The sequence below is a fragment of the Anolis sagrei genome, chromosome 8, assembly GCF_037176765.1.
Source record: "Anolis sagrei isolate rAnoSag1 chromosome 8, rAnoSag1.mat, whole genome shotgun sequence".
Classification (NCBI taxonomy): Eukaryota; Metazoa; Chordata; class Lepidosauria; order Squamata; family Dactyloidae; genus Anolis; species Anolis sagrei.
In genome coordinates, this window is record NC_090028.1 from 11591172 (window position 1) to 11608894 (window position 17723).

Here is a 17723-nt window from a genome sequence, read left to right on the forward strand (position 1 = left end):
AAGAGATTTGCAGGATTTTCCAGAGGCAACGCTGATGGAATCATTCCAGGAATTGCATGTGACGTCTGTAGACAGTCCATGTCTCGCAGGCGTATAGCAGGGTTGGGAGGACAATAGCTTGGTGTCCCTACAGATGTCCCGGTCTTCAAACACTCTCTGCTTCATTTGGAAAAATCGCAGAGTTCAAGCGGTGTTGTATTTCAGTGTCAGTGTTGACTTTTGTGGAGATTTGACTGCCAAGTAAAGGGAAGTCAGGAGAGAAGTAAGGAGAGAAAGAAAGAAGAGAAAGAGGGAGGGAAGGTTGGCCACAGCAACATGTAGCGGGTACAGCTATTCAGATATAAATCTTCCGTCTTCCATTTCTCACTTGAGTCCCACTCTTCTGTTTGTTTACTGTGTTAGCACTCTTAAAGAATGGACTTACATTATCGTTTTGTGCCTTGCTATTTATGTAATGCACGCTCTATCTTTATGCATGCGTATTTTGTATCACCTCTCTCAGAGTCCCATGGTATTGATCATATGCTTTAATGTGAGAGTTTACACATTTTTTACTCTTTCACCTCTTTGCATTTATACCTCTTCCTCCCTAATCCCCTTTCCTCTTGTTCCATGCTTTTAAGACTATGGGTTTTCAGGCTGGTAGGATTCCTTTCATCTAACTTTTATATGGTGCTACTAATGTATTGCAAGTGACAATCATGGTGATAAGAAGATACATTTTCTAGTGATTCTTCCCTTTCACCCGACTTCTGAAGACGACTTTGCTGTTATCCAGATGCAAATGCTGAAGACAGTATAGAAAGGAATTAAATTGGTGCTCTGGAAGCTACCCAGGCCCATTCTCTTCTAATGTTAGTGTATAAATCATTATATGTGAGTGGTTGTAATAATAATGGATATATTCAGAAACGGTCACAGTCAGCAAACTGAAATGGAAATGATGCCAAACACAGACACAGTTGTGCAACAATACAGCCATTTTTTGGCAGACGGCACCCTGTTGTTGAGACACTAAATCTCTGGTTATTAGATAACAAAGACAATGACCATAATTCACAGCCGAGTGCAACACCTCTCTCTTTCTCTCTCTCTCCCCTCCATTCTTGACTATGGTCCCATCTAGAGGTGATGTTGGCTGCATCAAATTGAGTGTTGTATCTCAGGAAGTGGCGTGATATCTACAGATACTTATGCTAAAATATTAATCAGTCTTAAAAGAGGTGCTACACTCCCTTTTTCATCCACTTCTTTTCCTTCTTCTGCAACACAGATTAGCAGGACTCTCTTTTTTTGAGAATGGAGGCTTTCATTTTCAAAAGGAAAGAACATCCCAAAGGGAAGGGAGATCAGTTTGCCTTGAGGCAGGTTGGGAGTGTCTGTTGCTCAGTTCACATTCCTGGCAGTTAATCCTTCTTTCCCTTTTCTGAGATGCAGAAGAGATGAGCTGACATTACACCCCCATATTGTTTTGCACCCGGACTGAGGGCCTTCCTTTTCGGTCTCCTACTGCTTTGGCCCTTATCCAATAAGCACACACAGTGAGAGAAGTAGCTTTTCTAGCTCCGTTATCTGGTTTAGATTCTGGCTGGCTCTATTTGTTGCTTTTGAAGGACCAAATATATATTTAACCTAATGCCCTTCCACACAGCACAAAAGAAACGGGAGAGAATGTGTTAAAAGGGAGGGGGCTGGTTAGATGACATTACCAGCAAATCCGTGCTGAATCAGAGCAACACAGCCAAAACACAGGATACAGAAGTTCTCTGTTTATCCTGGTTCTGCCTGGGAAATGTGTATTTTTGCATGACCATCTATCTCTGCAGTCATGCAAAATGTGAGATCCCCTCCCCCCTCCCCGTGAAGACTGCAGGTCTATTTTAAAGAAGCCTGAAACAGCTGTTGTGATTCAGCAAGCGGCAGGGGATTTTTCTGATGATCTCTCAGAGGATGGGGGAATTGATGGGCTTCAAAGTGAAGAGTTTGCTAGTGATCAGAGATACTCACAGGCCAAGGAAGCTATTGTTCCCAGGCAACAGAAAGGGAAGATTTCAGTTCTTTTGTGAAATGACCTTCGTCTGCTGGGGAGTTTTCCCGAGAAGACAGATTAGGTCTGAAAAAGGAGGGAGTGAAAAATTAACTAATTAGACATTCTGAGAAAATTTGTGAGAAGTCCTTGAAGCCCAGGTGCATTTGGCATGATCTCATGGCCTCTTGGTTGGGTGTAAATTAAGTGGTGTTTACTCTGTGTGTCTCAGAGGAGACCACATTGCCATAAGGATGGTGTTCCTGTCTTGGCTCTCAAGTAACTTAACAAAAAATCCCAGCAACTACAACTCCCAAATGACAAAATCAATCCCTCCCCCAACCCCACCAGAATTCAAATTTAGGTGTATCGGGTATTTGTGCCAAACTTGGTCCAGTAAATGAAAATACATGTTTTGTCTTATGTCTGTTATAACAGGCTGTGCTTTTATTTAATTTTAGTTTGTTAAGTTATAATTCGTATTTATACGTTGGGTTGTATAAATTTTGTTAGTATGGATTTATTGTTGTATTCGGGCATTGAATGTTTGCCTGTTTTGTTTGGAATCCACCCTGAGTTCTCGTCATGAGTGTCACATGGTCATGACTAAGCTGTCCCTCTAGAATCACATCTCCATTCTTCTGTTTGAAATGTAGGGGACCCCCTGCTTGGGGTCCTTGCTGAGTCCGTCACAGAGGGCAGCAAAATGAAGAGAGTCTAGTCTCCAGAGGTAAAGCAGAAGTCTCTTTATTTCAAGTGTGGCCACACAGGGAGAAACAGCAAGACAAACCAGTGTCTTCAAAAAAGGCTGTCTCTGATATTTGGATATTTCAGTCACCTTATATACATGTCTTTTCACTGTGTCATGGGCACACACCTCTCTTATCGGATCAACCATTCAAAAACATGTTTTTCTCATATTTTGCCACTTCAGTGTCTTTCACTGCTAACCTTCTACAAACTACGTAAACACACACATTATTGTTACAGATAAGCATTTTGGGTGTTAACCCACCCTGAGTACTCCCTAGGCGAACTTGACAATACAGTATCTTGTGTCTTCCAGATTCATTATCTCCTCTTAGCTTTTGGTCTTCTGCAGGCCAGAGGAGAGGGACAAGCCTCTCTTTAGGTTTGCATTTCAGCACTTAAACACTTCTAAGTTCTGTTAACCCTTTCACTCCTTCCTTTTCTTTTTGCGAAAGCTGATCATACAGAAGCTGAAGCAAGATCAATATCTAGTTATAACATTTTTACGATACCCTGGCATTTGGGAACCGCACTTGTGGTGAACTTATAACACATCTTCATGATGATGGGAAAACACATCACAATTATAAAAAATACAATAATCAACAGGACAATACCCAGGAACAATCCCTTTAGCCATCCGAAATCTGGTAACCCTGAGGTTAGCCAATTCCACCAACTTTCACCTGTTGGGGAGTAGATAGATTGTACCATAGCAACAATCTTCTCACAGGTGGGGTAATGTCCTAAATGTGTACTAACAGCAACTGTAGTATTTAGAGTCACACAAGTTTCTTCTTGGCACAGGTATGGCATCAGGATGCTACAGCCTAAGTCATAGAATCATATCAGAATCACATCAAGGAGAGCTCTCGTGCACACACACATTCATTCATACTCATGCACACACAGGCCTCCTCCGGCGAAGATGATCAGTCTTTTCCGAGGAAGCGTGGACGCTCTGTTGCTGCAGTTCAGGAAGCATGGAGATTGTCAGGGGTCCCCTGCATTTATAGGCCAAAATCCATTTTTCTTCATTTCAACAGTCAGGTTTCTCTGTCCTCTTATTAAAGGACACTATGTCTTTGTTCTCTCCAAAGTTCAAGACATTCGCATTCCAGGCCTCATGACTTATGGGGTACCTCCTGCACATATCCTGCACTCCTTACATGCTCGGCCGCACACCTCATTGTCCATTGTTGTTCAGTTATGCCTTACTGCCTCCTCGCTTCGACTGCCAAGTTCGTCCCATATCATAACTCCACGTTGGTTTTTCTTCAGGCCTGTTTCTTCTCTTTTACATGCATTCAAACATTCATTCCTCACATATTCCTCCCCTTGATACATAAATGCTAATTTATTGTATCACATACATGATCCATACATGATAAGCAATTCAGTGTTGGTTATACTTATAATCAAACTAGATTAAGTGTAGAGTATATATGTTTAGGTTAATATTGAACTTGTATGATTAATCAAACATCATAGTTCATAATTGTGGTTCTAAACACGTTAACTTGTTTTCAAATATAGATAATCGATTTGTCAATCCTGTCATTCGTCTAAGAGGCCATAAGATCCAAATGATTAGCAGCAATATAAGTATCCCTATACATACTATTGGATGTATCCTGTGAAGATATCATACCAGTGGTGTTCTGTTTGTGTTTCCCCATCAGACCAATATAAATCATTAGGTGATATAGCACATAGGCATTACATTCCATTGTCATATACCATGGTTTTGCGCTTTAGCTTTTGTAACCTGCAGATTGCATCTGCCATTTCCAATGCACATGGTTCAACTTGTTTTACTGTTAAAGGACATACATATCCCATTTCTCATTTATTGCATCTATCAATATCAATTGTTTCATTCAAATTTGTATATTTGGACCTTGTGCATATGGTTTTCTTGGATAACAAATATGGAACCCAGAACCATTTCCCCACATGCATAGGCATAGGAACTATATCACAAACCAAATTTTCTTCAATATTGACCATTTTTCCCAAGGTTTCCAGTTCCAATCTTAGTATATCATCTTCCCAAGAACATTTGACAAGCTTACTTCATCCTTTATAATCTGTTCTTAACCAATAATGTAATTTTGTTAATTCTAGGAAGACTTCTGAGTGTCCTCCCATTATTAACATCAACATTTTTCTCTCCAATCTCTCAAATTTATTTCCATAGTCAAACAACTCATAGACTTACTTATTTGTTGTAAGGTTTCATTTTTAGCTTTCATTAAAGCAACCAAGGATGATTCAGCTGGTCAAATATACTTAATTGCAATCCGGCAGTAATCCCATGAGTCCTGAATGTTCCCACAAACATTTGCTGGGGGACATGAGAGAAGCCTCCTCGCAGGATTGCAAGACATCTGGGCGTCCCCTGGGCAACGTCTTCGTAGACGGCCGATTCTCTCAACCCAGAAGCAACCAGAGACGACCAGGATTACCACCTCACCCGCCTCATAGGAAACCTGCTACAAAACAGGAGCTTCTTTGTTGAGTTCCAGGGCCAGAGAAGCAGATGGCGGAAACAGAAGAACGGCCTGCCTCAGGGGAGCGTGCTTGCTCCATCCATGTTCAACATCTACACAAATGACCAGCCACTGCCAGAAGGGACAGAAAGTTTCATCTATGCTGATGATCGTGCCATTACTGCTCAAGCAGGGAGCTTTGAGATGGTAGAACAGAAGCTTTCCGAAGCTCTAGGTGCTCTTACTGCCTATTACAGGGAAAACCAACTGATCCCTAATCCATCTAAAACACAGACATGCGCCTTTCACCTTAAGAACAGACAAGCTTCCCGAGCTCTGAGGATTAGCTGGGAAGGAATCCCACTGGAGCATTGCAGCACACCCAAATACCTGGGAGTCACTTTGGACCGTGCTCTGACCTACAAGAAGCACTGCCTGAACATCAAACAAAAAGTGGGTGCTAGAAACAACATCATACGAAAGCTGACTGGCACAACCTGGGGATCACAACCAGACACAGTGAAGACATCTGCCCTTGCGCTATGCTACTCTGCTGCTGAGTATGCATGCCCAGTGTGGAACACATCTCTCCACACTAAAACAGTAGATGTGGCTCTTAATGAGACATGCCGCATTATCACAGGGTGTCTGCGACCCACACCACTGGAAAAATTACACTGCTTAGCCGGTATTGCACCACCTGACATCCACCGGGAAGTAGCAGCCAATAGTGAAAGGACCAAGGCAGAGACATCTCCAGCTCATCCCCTATTTGGCTATCAGCCAGCACGTCAATGACTTAAATCAAGACATAGTTTTCTTAGATCTACAGAGACACTCGCTGGAACACCCCAGCAAGCGAGAGTCGAAAAGTGGCAGGCCCAAATCCAGCACCTCAATTCATGGGTGATACCAGATGAGAGACTTCCCCCTGGGCACTCAGAAGACTGGGCGACTTGGAAGGCACTGAACAGATTGCGCTCTGGCACTACGAGATGCAGAGCCAATCTTAAGAAATGGGGCTACAGGGTGGAATCCTCAGCATGCGAGTGTGGAGAAGAACAAACCACTGACCACCTGCTGCAATGCACCCTGAGCCCTGCCACATGCACGATGGAGGACCTTCTTGCGGCAACACCAGAGGCACTCCAAGTGGCCAGATACTGATCAAAGGACATTTAACCAAATACCAAATTTGCAAAATCTGTGTGGTTTTTTTCTCTTTCTTTCTTTCTTTTCTTTTTCTTTTTAATCTCTGTGTTTGTTTTGCTCTGTTAGAATTGTAATACAATGGTTGCTGATGACACGATAAATAAATAAAATCACATTTGCTATTTGAAAAATCCCATATACCAAAGCTGTACTTCTCTATTTGAAGCTCAATATTTTCCATCCATTGTATTCTCTGTCTTTCCTTCTATCACTTGGTTGATCTGATTCAAAACATCATTTCATCCTTATTTTTTTCTATACCCTTTATACAATAAATCTTATACTTTATACCATATATTGCTTTCATTTGTGTTAGAGCAATTGTTCTTTACAAGTCATGTAAACCAATCTTAGCAAATTCTGCACTTTGATATCTCATTTGCTTTGTTTTTCAAAAAGGTCTGATGCTGAATAGCCCTGGCCTCTAGAAAAACAACTGCCAATAGGTTCTGGTACCAGATAATAATATGAGTCACCATTATTATTATTATTATTATTATTATTATTATTATTATTGCACTCCTTAAAAACTATAAAACACAAACAATACATATATTTACTGTTCCAATTAATAGTCCAATTGCAATTTTTTTCATAAGCTTTGCATCCTTTTAATTGGTGGCCAGTTGCATTCCTGTTTAGAAACCAAATAAAGGGGGATATGATAGCCATGTATAAATATGTGAGAGGAAGCCACAGGGAGGAGGGAGCAAGCTTGTTTTCTGCTTCCCTGGAGACTAGGACGCGGAACAATGGCTTCAAACTACAAGAAAGGAGATTCCATCTGAACATGAGGAAGAACTTCCTGACTGTAAGAGCCGTTCAGCAGTGGAACTCTCTGCCCCGGAGGCTCCTTCTTTGGTGGCTTTTAAGCAGAGGCTGGATGGCCATCTGTCAGGGGTGATTTGAATGCAATATTCCTGCTTCTTGGCAGGGGGTTGGACTGGATGGCCCATGAGGTCTCTTCCAACTCTTTGATTCTATGATTCTATGAAAACTGTTAATTAACTTGCACAGCTTTCCAAGTTTTTCCTGGTTCGGATGAACCCACTTCTGTTTGTCATTAGCCTGTAATCAATAAGGATGAGGGTCTTCTGCTCAAAACTGCAAACACTTTATGAAAACTATCATCAATAAGAGTGAGACTAAATAAAATCTAAAATTACATATGTCATGAATGACTTTTCAATGATTTTAAAGCATAGGTTCTTTTTAGTGCAATTTCCAGTGTGAGAAGGTATATAAGATTACAGAAAACATTTAGACAAAGAATGACATTGGACATACAGACATACAGATTCTATGCAACTACATTGAATTCACAATTACATTGGTTAACAAACAAACAAAGGGGAATTATATTTTCACTCAACATTCATACACATGTACATGCATTCATCCACATGCATCCAAATATTACCATATCCTTTTCTCCCTCCTTGGAGAAGCACCTATAAGGCCAGACCCTGCTTTCCTGCAGCCTCCCAATGCACAGTTCCATAACTTCCATAATGCCATAACTTCAAAACACTGAAATGCCAAAACTTCTTTCCCTAAGCACAATGCCAAGGACCAGACCTCTGTTTTCCATACAGCAGAACCTGCCTCCCTGCACAAAATCTAAGACTCCAAAAGCGCACTTCTTCCTCTTCCCTTGAGAAAGAAGCCCCAAAGTGTCCAGAATCATGCTTTCCCATAGCATATCTGACACTCTCTAAATACACTACCTCTGTCCTTCCCATGGAGCAGAGCATGTAAGTACTGGAGTCTGTGTCTATTTTTTCTCTGAAAGTGCCTAATGCAACCTGTCTCACTAAAAGCGGAATAAAAGAACCTATTTAATGTTTTTAAAAGTACTTATGACACATATGGTCCCTTTCTGTATCCAATTCATCCTGCCTTTCCTTCGGTTAAAACCTTACATACATTCTTGAATCTAGATGGTTGGCAGCTATGTAACGAAGGCATTGCCTTACTATTTTCAAATCATAAGTTCCGGTTTCTGGCCATCTGGGATTTGAATTAAATTTCAGCCATTCCACCTGACACAGAAATTGCAATTTCTGGGCATTGTTACATCCTGGCATCTGTTGCCTAAACTTAGAGAAATTCTTAACCATACTTTCCAATGGGCTTGAGCATTTCTTACTCCCTTTTTGCCCCATTTTCCTAAGGGTGGTGCCTATTCAGTTGTGTCACACTCCCAAACAGACAATACTTTCCAACCTTCCACCCTTCTGGCGCCTGTTTACTAGTCTAGACTTTCCCTTTCCCCAAGAAAAACTCTACTCGCCTGGTCACGATGACTTGCGTTCCCTGACGTTCCTGGGGATGAGATTTCCAACTTTCCTCTCAAGTGGAGCGTTCCTGCTGACGAGGGCACCCAACAAAGATGAACAAAAGGATCGGTCTGTTGTTTTGGGATCCCTTCTCGACCTCTGTTGATACATCCCAATTGGGCAGCCTTCGCCTTCAGGAATGGGTTGCCAACAACCTCTAGAATCTCATCAAACTGGCACCTCTGCTATATCTCGGTGGAACCTCCAGAAATGTAGGGGACCCCCTGCTTGGGGTCCTTGCTGAGTCCGTCACAGAGGGCAGCAAAATGAAGAGAGTCTAGTCTCCAGAGGTAAAGCAGAAGTCTCTTTATTTCAAGTGTGGCCACACAGGGAGAAACAGCAAGACAAACCAGTGTCTTCAAAAAAGGCTGTCTCTGATATTTGGATATTTCAGTCACCTTATATACATGTCTTTTCACTGTGTCATGGGCACACACCTCTCTTATCGGATCAACCATTCAAAAACATGTTTTTCTCATATTTTGCCACTTCAGTGTCTTTCACTGCTAACCTTCTACAAACTACGTAAACACACACATTATTGTTACAGATAAGCATTTTGGGTGTTAACCCACCCTGAGTACTCCCTAGGCGAACTTGACAATACAGTATCTTGTGTCTTCCAGATTCATTATCTCCTCTTAGCTTTTGGTCTTCTGCAGGCCAGAGGAGAGGGACAAGCCTCTCTTTAGGTTTGCATTTCAGCACTTAAACACTTCTAAGTTCTGTTAACCCTTTCACCGCCATCTGCTTCTCTGGCCCTGGAACTCAACAAAAAAGCTCCTGTTTTGTAGCAGGTTTCCTATGATAGAGTGGAATATAAATTATTATTATTATTATTATTATTATTCTACATAGCAGATATTTACATTACTATTTATAACAGTAGCAAAATTACAGTTATGAAGTAGCAATGAAAATAATGTTACGATTTGGGGTCCCCACAACATGACGAACTCTATTAAGGGGTCGCGGCATTAGGAAGCACTGATTTATGCAAAGTTACCAGTCAACATGAGACTTGTGGGGATCTCTATGCAACCCTGATGTAGGATTTTAGGGAGTACTTTCCCCTAACATGTAATGCAAGTGGAGATGGTCACATCTAGAGTTAAACGTCCAGGGGCTGGAGCCCCTGTTGTCACATTGAAGAACTCTATACCTCTTGATATGAAGTCAAATCCATAGGTTGAATGCTAGGCCATCTTTATTCTGGAAGGACATGCCAAGGAAGAAGCAATTATTCTTCCCAGTTCCGAAAAGAGGCCTCCTCTCTCAATAGGGCTCAATATGGAAATTTGTAGAGTAACTCATCTTTGTCCAATTTACATATGGAGCTGTATTTCAGGTTGCATCTGATTTAATGTCATATGCACCCTTCTAGGAAAATCTAAGCTGCCAGCCAAATGCTTCAGTCAGCAATTCCATGACTTCTGAAGAAGAAGAATTAGAAACTCTTGTACGTAAATGATGAAGTATTTCAACACAAGTTAGTAGGAAAAAATGGGAACAAAAATATGTTGGAGAAGGAAGGGAGATTTCCCCAAATATGTTATTATAACTATTGTCTCTTATCAATCATAGGTTCTCAAGCTTCTTCTCTGCCAAGAAGTCGGGACCGAGAGCAGGGCCTCCCCAGACGATCTTAAGCATCTAGATGGTTCATAGGGAGAACTGCTTAGGGCTTTAAAGGTTAAAGCCAGAACTTTGAATTATGCCTGGTAGCAAACTGGCAGCCAGTGGAGCTGGCGCAACAGGGAATTGTGTGCTCCCTGAGCACCACTCCTGTTAACAACCTGGCTGCTGTCCGTTGGACCAACTGAAGCTTCTGAACAGTCTTCAAAGGCAGCCCCACGTAGAGAGCATTGCATTAGTCTATATGGGATGCAACCAGAGCCTGGACTACCGTGGCCATCAGACTTCCCAAGGTACGGGCACAGCTGGCGTACCCCAAAGGGGACTCAGGGCAGTTCACAGTGTTGGCAACATTTCAATGCCATTGATAAAACAGTATAAAACATTAAAATTGACTTTCCCCTAACAAAACATTAAACATTATTAATCACATCACATAAAATAACATTACCTATAGACTGTTGATGTGTATTGAAAATGTGTAATGTAGATTTCAAAGTGTGTTTGTATGTTTAAAATGTAATGCTATGTGCCAAGACAATTCCTGTGTGGAAAGGGTTAATTGTACCATGAAGAGAAACAGCATTCCTAGAGAGGTCATAAATCATAGTACAGAGAGCAATGGACTCAGCGTAGTGCGGCGTACGTCATACTCACTCTGGAATGCAGGAGGTGTGGACTAATGCTGATAACAACGTGTTCTGTTTCTTCGCGATGTAGCTGCCGATGGAGAGGAAGCAGTTTTTACGATGTGCTTAGCTTCTAATGTAAATAGTTGTATAATAAATTAGCTGATAGTCTAAAGGAGACTTTGATCAATGTGTTTCCCTGCTTTGCTGTGTGGAGAGGCCATTGACAGAGACATAACCGTTGTCTGTAAACAATCCTGGGTCATTGCACTTTCAACTTTAACTTTAAATATTCCTATGATGGGCCGAACGCTTGGTTCCTCAGCCAGGTCTTTAGCTGTCTCCTAAAGGTCAGCAGGGAGGGGGCCGATCTGATCTAATTCGGGAGGGAGTTCCATAGCCGTGGGGCCACCACCGAGAAGGCCCTGTCCCTCGTCTTTACCAGCAGCACCTGTGAGGCCGGTGGGGCCGAGAGCAGGACCTCCCCGGAAGATCTTAATCTATGAACTGGTTCATAGAGGGAGACAGGTAAAGATTCGGATATTTGGCTCAAAACCACAATATTCCCACACCTGGAAATTTCATGGTTTTTGCCTTTTGCAGCAACTGCTTCTGGGTTTACAGGGCACAGTGTCTATTTGTTGTGGAAGCTCCTGTGATAAAGATACTGTCTGGATGGGCCCTCATTCCTTTGGCCACAGCCTTTTGGGTGTGGACCATGGCTGCGGCACTAAGAGAAAAGAGGTGACAGTATTGGCAAGGGAATTTAGCAGGCTTATTTGCATTGGTTGCTTTCTCTCTGGCTCAGAGAGGAGAAAAGTGGGGAGATGAAGGAGTTGACACAGCTGAACTCTGCTTCCAGAGGAGGAGATAAGAGGAGAGGAAGGATGAGAAGGGAATGAGTACAGACTCCTTGTGGAGCTCTGCATGCCACCAGCTTCAAAAAGAGAAGAGGAGGAGCATAGAGCCACTGTATTTGTTTTAATGGGACTTGCTCCTGCTGGTGGGTTGCCACTGGAGACTCACAGTGCGCTCGAGCTCTGTGTTCTTCCATCCTTCCCTTCCTTCTCTTTGAAACCAGTGGGATGCGGAACCCACTAAGGGTCTACACTGTTTCCACTCCCTTCTCTGCTTTTCTTTTCCTCCCACCTCCCCTCCTTTGACACTGTTCGCATATAAGCTTGACAAGAGGTCTGTTCCAACCTCATTTCCTTGTTTTCACTGTCTCTTCCTTCCCTCCATCTATCTCAACCTGAGCCAGAGATGCTGCATCTGATATAAAAGCTATTTATTTATTTATTTATTTACAGTATTTATATTCCGCACTTCTCACCCAGCAGGGGACTCATAGTTGGAACAGCCAAGATCAGATATCATGGATGTTGTAGTTCAGCATAGTCATGAGGGGTCAGATGCACCACACCACAAATGATGATGGAGAAAAAAAACTGGAGAAAATTCAAACTGAATTGCAAAAACATGCATAGAATCATAGAATCCTAGAGTTGGAAGAGACCTCATGGGCCATGTGCAGGTACAATTGCACCAGGAGCTCCAATTTTCTTTGCTTTGCATTTAATGTTTGTTGTAGTCCTAAGTTTCAGGGACTCTGCAGATATGTGGCTTCTTTTCGCTGCAATCATAGGACAAGCCACCTGTCAATTATAGTTAGGTTCCCTGGTCCCGCCCCTTTTTGGGTTTTTGGAGGGAATAGGAGCCTTTTTGGGTCAGTCAGAGAAGCTTTGGGTCAGAGAAGCTTTCTATGCAGGACATAATACCAAGAGCTCCTGTAGAAAGCTTCGTTCCCTGTGGACAAGATTGAAAAAGCCAATAGACTGTTAAGAAAGCCTTAAAGTACCTGTTTGTTTTCAATAATAAAGAACTTTGTTGAACCTTTAAGCAATCTAAAGACTTTGTGTTTTGAGGAAATCCAAGGGACTTTAATCTGAGGCAGCCCCGGCGTCCCGTTGGGCACACAGAATTTATGTCTTGTCTACAGTCTTATGCACAGGCCCAGCGTGCGACAGCACAGGCCATCCAGTCCAATCCCCTGCCAAGAAGCAGGAATATTGCATTAAAAGCACCCCTGACAGATGGCCATCCAGCCTCTGTTTAAAAGCTTCCAAAGAAGGAGCCTCCACCACACTCCGGGACAGAGAGTTCTACTGCTGACCCGCTCTCACAATCAGGAAGTTCTTCCTCATGTTCAGATGGAATCTCCTTTCCATTGTTCATTGTTCTGCGTCCTAGTCTCCAGAGAAGGAGAAAACAAGCTTGCTCCCTCCTCCCTGTGGCTTCCTCTCACATATTTATACATGGCTATCATAGCTCCTCTCAGCCTTCTCTTCTTCAGGCTAAACATGCCCAGCTCTTTAAGCCACTCTTCATAGGGCTTGTTCTCCAGACCCTTGATCATTTTAGTTGCCCTCTTCTGGACACATTCCAGCTTGTCAATATCTCTTTTCAATTGCGGTGCCCAGAATTGGACACAGTGTGATTTCAGGTGTGGTCTAACCATGGCAGAATAGAGGGGTAGCATGACTTCCGTAGATCTAGACACTATGCTCCTATTGATGCAGGCCAAAATCCCATTGGCTTTTTTTGCTGACACATGACATTGTTGGCTCATGTTTAACTTGTGGTCCATGAGGACTCCAAGATCTTTTGCACACGTACTGCTCTTGAGCCAGGCATTGTCCCCCATTCTGTATCTTTGCATTTCGTTTATTTCTTCCTAAGTGGAGTATCTTGCATTTGCCCCTGTTTAACTTCATTTTGTTAGTTTTGGCCCATCTCTCTAATCTGTTAAGATCATTTTGAATTCTGCTCCTGTCTTCGGGAGTATTGGCTATCCCTCCCCATTTGGTGTTGTCTGCCAACTTGATGATCATGCCTTCTAACCCTTCATCTGACCCTTCTAACCCAATCATCACTGTTCTGAATCGTAAGACTTATTGGGTCAAAGCCAGTTTTGTTATGGTATCATGCTTTCTCAAAGTGTTGTAAACAATCAAGAATTGTTGTTTTTTTAGTCTGTAGTGTGTAGTTTTCTTCATTCTTTCCTTTTGTGTCAAACACTGAATGTGAAGCACATCTGAAGCGCACAGTGCGTCTGTATCTACAATTAAACAGTATAAGATTTCAGCTAACTTCTTGGCTTGAAAAGAAGAGGCCTGAACTTGTTCCACGCTTGAACACATCTTCTTTGTTATTTTCATAAATCAGAGGGGCAATTTTCTCTGGAAAAGAGATGCTGATTCTCAGGAATTGCTGGCAGTATAATCTGATGCAATAATAATAATGACGTAAAGTAGAAACCAAAGACAAAAAAACAAGGTCAGGCTGACGACTTCTTTTGCCAAGTGCTAGTTCCAAAACTGTAACCAGGCTGGGCAGAACAGTCAGTCATTGGTAATTTGGGGATTGACGTATTTATACATTTTTCACCAATGCCTGCACAGTATTTATCTTTTCTTCACACAGTCCCTTTTGAGTATACTGTAGATCAGTGGTTCTCAACCTTCCTAATGCTGTGACCACTTAATACAGTTCCTCATGTTGTGGTGACCCCAACCATGAAATTATTTTTGTTGCCATTGTTATGAATCATAATGTAAATATGTGATATGCAGGATGTATTTTCATTCACTGGACCAAATTTGGCACAAATACCCGATACGCCCAAATTTGAATACTGGTGGGGTTGGTGGTGGTGGTGGCGGCGGTGGTGTGTGTGTGTGTGTGTGTGTGTGTGGGGTGGGGGTGGGGGGTTGTGTGATTTTGTTATTTAGGATTTGTAGTTGCTGGGATCACCTACAATCAAAGAGCATTGAAATTGAACCAAACTTGGCACACAGAACTCCCATGACCAAGAGAAAATACTGGAAGGGTTTAGTGGGCATTGACCTTGAGTTTTGGAGTTGTAGTTCACTTATATCCAGAGAGCACAATGATGGATCTAGATCAAACTGCACAAATGCTCAATATGCCCAAATGTGAACACTAGTGGAGTTTTTATTACATTATTATAAGGAGCCCATGGTGGTGCAGTAGATTAAACCACTGAGTTGCTAAACGTGTTGACCGATAGGTTGCAGGTTCAAATCCGGGGAGCGGAGTGAGCTCCCACTGTCAGTCTCAGCTTCTGCCAGCCCAGCAGTTCAAAAACATGCAAATGTGAGCAGATCAATAGGTAATGGCGCTCCATGTAGTCATGCTGGCCACATTAACTTGGAGGTGTCTATGGACAATGCCGGCTCTTCGGCTTAGAAATGGATATGAGCACCAATGCCCAGAGTTAGACACGACCTGACTTAATGTCAGGGGAAAACCTTTAGCTTTATATATTACTAGCTGTCCCCTGCCACATGTTGCTGTGGCCCAGTCCGTTGATCTGGGAAATAAAGTAATGAGAAAGTGTTGGTTTCTAACATATGTAATTTCTTTCTGCTTGTGGGTAAATAGTATTTCTTGCTGTTTCTTTGTCAGTGTTGATGTGGAGATTGTCTGGTGTGCCCACCCTGCAACATGCAACATATCATTGTCCTTCTTTAAGGGTCCCTTTCAAATCTTTGATACTGTATCTCTGTGTGTGTGAATCATCTCTCTATCTATCTATCTATCTATCTATCTATCTATGGCTGGATGGCTCTTTGTCAGGAGGACTTTGATTACGTTTTCTTGCCCTGATGAAGGGAGTTGGGTTGGATGGCCTTGTGTTTTTTTTTTAATTGGTCATGGGGTTTCTGTGTGGGAAGTTTGCCCTGATTCTGTCGTTCATGGGGTTCAGAATGCTCTTTGATTGTAGGTGAACTGTGAATCCCAGTGACTACAACTCACAAATGTCAAGGTCTATTTTCCCCAAACTCCACCTGTCTTCATATTTGGGCGTATTGAGTGCTTGTGCCAAGTTTGGTACAGATCCATCATTGTTTGAGTCTACAGTGCTCTCTGAATGTAGGTGAACTACAACTCCACCAAACCCTTGCAGTATTTTCTGTTGCTCATGGGAGTCCTGTGTGCCAAGTTTGGTTCAATTCCATTGTTGGTGGAGTTCAGAATGCTCTTTGATTGTAGGTGAACTATAAATCCCAGCAACTACAACTCCCAAATGACAAAATCATAATTTTTTGAGTGATGGTCACTTCTTGGGTTGTGAGATGTTTTGTTGCCAAATTTGGTGTGATTTTGTTCATTGGTTCTTTTGTTTTTAAGGTACTCATTATGCACAGAGCATATATATATATATATATATATATATATATATATATATATATATATATATATATGGTAAAGGTAGTCCCCTGACATTAAGTCCAGTCATGGCTGACTCTGGAGTGTGGTGCTCATCTCCATTTCTAAGCCGAAAAGCCAGCATTGTCCGTAGACACCTCCAAGGTCATGTGGCCGGTATGACTGCATGGAGCGCCGATATATATATATATAATTAGAGACCCAAGTTAAACAAGCCAAATCCAAAGCTTAAACTAAAAGAGCAGGAGACAGAATAAAGACCTTTCTTCTAAAGGCCAAAGAAAACAAAATTTTGAAACTGCTCTTAACCTCTTTACAGATGCTGAATACAGGTCCAATGTACAGCTGTTGTAGTAGAGTCTCCTGGTACAGTTACTACTGATAGTATGAGTGGTAGAAGAGAGAAAAAGTGTGCTCAGGAGTTAAGTGAGAACAGCAAAGGAATAGGATTCGGGAAATACTTATGTTACCCACTGACGAAGATTCCTTCGAGGAGTTTTCTGAAAGTGAAATGAGTGAGGAGGAGGAAGGAGTTTCAGCGGATGTAAGCAGGGGAGTTAAGAGGTCTACTCAAGAGTCTGGATCCGATGAGGAGTGTCAAAGGAAAAAGATCCGGGATATACTTAATGCTCCCACAGATGAGGAGGATTTCATGGGTTTCACTGGGAGTAATGGGTCTGGGAGTGACGAGGAGGGGGATGGGTCATTGGACTGGACCGAGGTTCAAGAGGTTCTAGATATCTGTACTCAACCAACATCTAGTGACACATTTGCGGGGTTTTCTGGTGGTGGGGATTGGCAATTTGGGGATACTGTGGACTCATGGGGAAACCTAAGTCTTGACAAAAGGTGGAAGAGTTGGAGGGATGGGCGTTGGCGTTCAGCTGTAGAAGCTAAATCAGCTGAAAGTGATGATGACGGGGTGGAGGGGTGAAGAATTATAGATAAAAGTAAGCACCAAAATGTTAGAACTTTGCAGAAGGCAAAGTGTTGGTTTCGTGCCTTGGGTTTTGTTGCTGTCACTTTCGTGTTGGGCTTGGGTCCTGGATCTGCAGGTTGCAGTATTCTCCGTGTTTGAACTCGGGTTGGATTCCCGTGAGTGTGATTTTCTCCCTTCCTGGACTTCGGACTGCTTTTGATGATGACAACATCAATGCTGACTACGTGGACTTTGGACACTACTCAGTTTTATCCAGATTACATCTCTGTTTAATCCGGATTATTTTGTAAGTTGGTTTTTTGAGCTAAATCTTGCTGCTTGTTTTCAGTTTTGACCAGAGGTTTGATTTAATAAACTGTTACTTTTGCACATATTACTGAGTCTGGCTCTTTAAAGTCTTCTGGGTTCCGACAACAGCTGTGCTGAAAACCCAGGATTCCGTAGCAT